Here is a 5653-nt window from a genome sequence, read left to right as displayed (position 1 = left end):
GATCCTTAACGCTCCAAAGGATTCGTTAATGCTTCCCCGAGGAGGGCAATATAAATGGAATAGAGATGGTAGGAGACCAAGATAAAATAATTAAGAAAGAGGAACCACACGTATACGCGTGCGCGCACAAAACAGAAAAGAAAGAAAATCCGCGGGTTTAAAATTTTAGATGGAAATTGCCCGGAAATTGGGAAGCATTAGGTAGTAAGTATCCTATGTGATAAAATGTGACCAAACTCACGAGCATCATAGCCATCATATAATATCAGGGGTAAATGACAGCGTTTTTTATACGTGAGGTATTTTTTCTCAGAGCTGTATCAGCGTCGGCGATATATATGCGTGTGCATATTAAATTGATTTTATATGACAGGAAGAAGGAAGGATACATGAGACAACAGCAGGAGAGAAAGAAGGGAAGAGTTGTTGTAAATAAATATGGGGTAGTGAAAGAAAGGATGTATTAGGAAAGGGCGTGGAATGGACGGACAGCCCCATAGAGTGGAGAGAGAGAGGGAGGGAGGGAGGGAGAGAGAGAGAGAGAGAGAGAGAGAGAGAGAGAGAGAGGAATGGAAATAAACGTATTGTAATGGCTGCGAAATAATGGCTGCGAAATAGGGAATGATGGGTGCCGTTCTACTTATCGCTCGCAACGCTCGTGGAATCGTTTCATGACGGCGAACGGGAAAAAGGGAGGGAGGGAGGGAGGGAGAGAGAGAGAGAGAGAGAGAGAGAGAGAGAGCGCGGCGAGCGGAATGAAGGTACGATGGGGTAGGGAAGAAGGGATGTATTAGGAAAGGGCGTGGAATGGACTGCCCCATAGAGGGGAGAGAGTGGAGAGAATGGAGAGAGAGAGAGAGAGAGAGAGAGAGAGAGAGAGAGAGAGAGAGAGAGAGAGAGATGTAATTTATTATGCCCAAGCAAAAAAGTAATACAGCAGTTACAATAATATCGCAATTACAATTTTATAGCAGTTACAAGATGCAAAGATACAATGTGATATAGACAAAAGCGAAGTATGACGGACAGAAGTTAGTATGATGTGCATGCTCTCTCTCTCTCTCTCTCTCTCTCTCTCTCTCTCTCTCTCTCTCTCTCTCTCTCTCTCTCTCTCTCTCTCTCTCTCTCTCTCTCTCTCTCTCTCTCTCTCTCTCTCTCTCTCTTAAGGCAAGCAACCAGCAATCTCAAAATTATACACTGTAAAAAACTAAGAACTAACGCAACTTGACTAATTATAAACACAGTGAAAAAGAATAAGATAAGGAGCAGTATTTCTAAAGAGAACAAAATAGTATATATAAAACTAAGAACTAAGGCGCAGCGCAATTTACGAACTAAAAGTAAAGAATGAAAGCACAAGAAGTTCTATACCAGAAACAATGTTATCGAATTTCACGTGCAAGCAAGTCAATATGTCCACGAGAGGAATAAGCGTTGAATTCAGCAAAACGTATCCGAGAAGAATTACATGTTGATTAAGCCGAACGATCAAAGAACAAGGGACGAGCAGGAAAATCTAAAATTTTGCATACAATTAGTTAATATTATTTAAAACAAGAAAAACATAGTCAGAATTTTTATGTAACAAACACCGTCAGCAGCCAATAAAAGGGCGCGCCGCGCGCTTGATCATCAATCGGGTGTTGCCTCCCTCGCCAACTCATTTGAGCGATGCTTTCTCGCGAAGTATAGTCGTTATTAAACTCGTTATTAGATCTCAATATCTCGAAACAATTCTAATTTTGTCAAAACATTTCTAATTTTAGAGTTTGTACATTCCTCTGATATCTGCGATTTCTAATAATAGCGGTAACTCGACGTGTCTTATTTCTAGTTTGTTTATCAATATTTATAATCATTAATCATTAACGTCACGTTATAATGTACATATATTGTCCCTGGAACAGTGCTGTTATAACTTATAAGTGCTATTACAAGTGTCCATGGAACAGTGCAAAATTGACATCTCAAAACTAAAAATTTCATTTGCCGTCGGAACGAATTGTGTCGAAGTAAATAAAGGGAATTTTCTACGTGAATTCGCGGCGATGTTTTGTGTGCCGCGACGAAGGAATCCATTCATTACGAGCGGAAAACTGGCCGTGCTTTCGCGCGTGCGGATGTGCTATTTTTAGAACGACGGAATGGAAGAATGAGCGAGCGAGCGAGCTAGCGCAGCGCGTGAGAATACTGGTTTCGCCGGTTTCGCGCGCGGTCGAGAATCCGTTTGCTTCATCATCATTATCACCGTCACGCGCGTATATTTATATTGCGTGGAAAAAAAATGGGCGGGCGTGTGTAACGTAATATTGCACAAACAGCATCAATTAATATTTATGCGCACCGGCGCGGCGAGCGAGTGAGCGCGCCGTCGCTACCACGCTGCCGTCGCGCCACGCGCCGCCACGCGCCGCCGCGCGCCGCTGCCACGCCGTATCGAGAATAATAAAAATCGGACAGGGCAAACAAACGGTTACGAGGGAACCTGTTAGATAAATGCGTCATCGGTCTATTTCGATCTATAATTTCAAGTTAATTGATTATAAATTTAAAAAAACTAATCATCCCTATGGCCACGTTACACTGAGTGACCTATAATGGCAGTCTGACCTATTTCACATATTAACAGCTCATCAAAATCGGAGGGAAACACTTCCGTACCTTTTCTTGTCAGAGCCCGTCTAAACCCTAAATTTAATTGTCATGTGCAATGCAACTATTGGAAGACGCGAGGATTAGAAAACGCGAGTTTGTTTGTTTTGTGGTATTGAGGAGACACTGGAAGCGAGTTTGATTTGTTTTTTTGCATTCGGCGCCACGCAATGTACTACACAGTAAAAAATTTAATGTCCCAGAAAGTCCACTCTAAATTTTGTGTTAAAATAACTCATGCATTGTGTTATTTTTTACATTTAGAAATGTTATTTTAGTCGATATAACATTTTTAACCCTAGACAGACTCACTTATTTTTCTCATACGTGAATGACTCACTGGGGTGTTAATAACCCCAAACTTGTATAATATTTCCGCGTGTATAATATTTCCAGAATGTTCTTAGAAAACTTTGTAATAGATAATTTTGTTTGTTGTTTAATAGGGAAGACGATAGTAGTCATCAATTTGTGGTAGTAAAAAAGGAACAATAAAAAAATTTCGAAAAACAAGAAAAAAAAAACAAAAATTGGGCTAAAATGATTATTTTTATAAAAAATGCTGTAGTTTTTCATAAAATTCACCGATTTTAAAATTTCCAACGGATTTTGAAAGACGAATAGACAACCTTCAAGGGCATGTAAGCGATTTTTTCGTTTCTTAAAAAAAACATATTTCTTTGAACATCTGAAGTAGAGGAAATGATGAAAAACTGTCGGATGGGAAAAATCGCAAGAAATGGAAAGTAAAACAGATTCTGTCGATTATTATTTATTTGAAAGGTAGTCAAAAGTTATAAAAGTATATGGAAACAGTAAAATTAACTCCACAAAAACTTTACAAAGTTTTAATCAGTTGCTGTGCAAGAACAGCAAAAATGAAATAATTGACCGAATTTTAAACAATTATATATGAAACAGGGGTAGAATTTTCCGGGAAGTGCTATAAAGTGTATAATTTTTCGTTACCGATTTTCACAAGAAATCTGAAATATACTTTACTGTGGTAAATGTCGAGCGTAAATGACTCACTGGGGTGTACGATACCCCAAACGATTTTCTTTTTCGGTCACAGCTGCTGCACGGATCTAACGCACTCGCTGAATCACAGAGGTCGATTGCCGGATGACTAAACTGAATTATGGTTAGGGTCTCGGTATGAAAACTAACCTTCCTAAGGCAGGGGCTCAATTTGAATTTCGCGTGGGGTCCCGTACACTTCAGTGAGTCTGTCTAGGGTTAAATGTAAAAAATAACACAATGCATGAGTTATTTTAAAACAAAAGTTATTTTACAAAATTTAGAGTGGACTTTCTGGAGTGGACATTAAATTTTTTACAGTGTAGCTGTCAAGTGCATGTACATATGATAACGCCGGTCATCCTTACATATGTAACTTCTGCAACTTTTCCGCGTCATTCCGTGAATGACGTTATTTCGGTAATTACGACAAATTTACTATTAGAGTTTGCAAAAAAGAGTAGATATTCAATTTTTTTATTTTATGTCCGCTGTAAGGAAATTATTATATCAATTCGAGAGATATTTAAATATATTTCGAATATTTCATCTCTCTCTCTCTCTCTCTCACTCCCTATCATCACGCCCTATCGTCATCAGCTGGGGTGGCTCTCTGTTAAATCTCGACGCCTCTACTTTCTTGGCGTGGAAATGTTCAGGGTGCATCATGACTTGTCCCCTGCTTATATCTCTGAGATTTTCACCGATCCTGACCCCTTAGTTAGGCGTTCTTCACGTCTGGCGCAACCACATTCTTTCCATGTCCCCATCCATAGAACGGAAGCGTACCATAAGTCCTTTCATCTTGCTGGCGTCTACTTCTGGAACTCGCTTCCCGATGAAGTAGTAACAGCAACGTCTGTCGCCGTCTTTAAGAGCAAGCTTTACAACCATCTTTTCTCTCTCGAGTGTAATACTGTTTGAGCCTCATTGCCCCTCCTGCCATGCATGATCGGATTAGGAGTGTCGACTGATTTTACGTTATATTAGTTTTTATATATCTGTTTTGTTATTTTAGTTTTATGATATTCTTTTGTTATTTCAGTTCGTTATGTTATGCGTTAAAGTATTCTTTAGTTTTTAAGTATTTTTATTTTTATTTTATTTTCGTTCGCATTACTTTATTTTTATTTTTATTTTTATTTTTATTTCATTCTCACTATTTTATTTTTTTTTATTCTTTGTATCATGATACACTTTTTCTGTTGTAATTCACTATTAGCCTAAAGTCCAGACTATGGCTTAAAATAAACCAATCAATCAATCAATCAATCTCTCTCTCTCTCTCTCTCTCTCTCTCTCTCTCTCTCTCTCTCTCTCTCTCTCTCTCTCTCTCATTAGCTACTGTTGAGAATTTAGGATTTCTAACTCGAGAATTCTCGATCTCGATTTTCTAGGGAAAATTTGCCAAATTTGATAGAAAAAAAACAGTCAAGAAATTGAGAGATTTCTGAAACACGTAATAAGTAAATAATTAACGTGCAAACAACGGACTAATGATACCTACCTACGCTGCAAACTATTTATTTGTCGGTGCTCATTTGTTTGTATTCTCTGTCGCACTGCATGCGACTTTAAGACGCGATGGGCGGAGGGAGAATGCGAAGACTGCTGCAAACAGGGGAATTACGACAAACAAATAAAAAGTATATTGATCGCAGCAAAAAAAAGTAATTAAAACCTTCATCGAGAGTTTCAGTTGAATCTACAGGAAAACGCACTCCTAACTTAGAAGCTATTTGTAAAGAAATTAAAATAAGTTTTGATTTTTTTTATATTTTAATTTTATTTTTCTTAGTAAAAATAAAATAAAAGACCAAATAAATGACTGATTTGACAGGATCAGTCGATGTAATGACAAATTGTGTAATGACAATGTAGATAAAATAATTGTAGAATGCCAAATTGTCAACAATAAAATTGACTTAAATATTTCTGAGAATTTTCGGGAACAGACGGGAATTCTTGAGTCCCGAGAAAT

The sequence above is a fragment of the Temnothorax longispinosus genome, chromosome 7 (assembly GCF_030848805.1).
Source record: "Temnothorax longispinosus isolate EJ_2023e chromosome 7, Tlon_JGU_v1, whole genome shotgun sequence".
In the NCBI taxonomy this organism is placed as follows: Eukaryota; Metazoa; Arthropoda; class Insecta; order Hymenoptera; family Formicidae; genus Temnothorax; species Temnothorax longispinosus.
Note: the sequence above shows the minus strand (reverse complement) of the source record.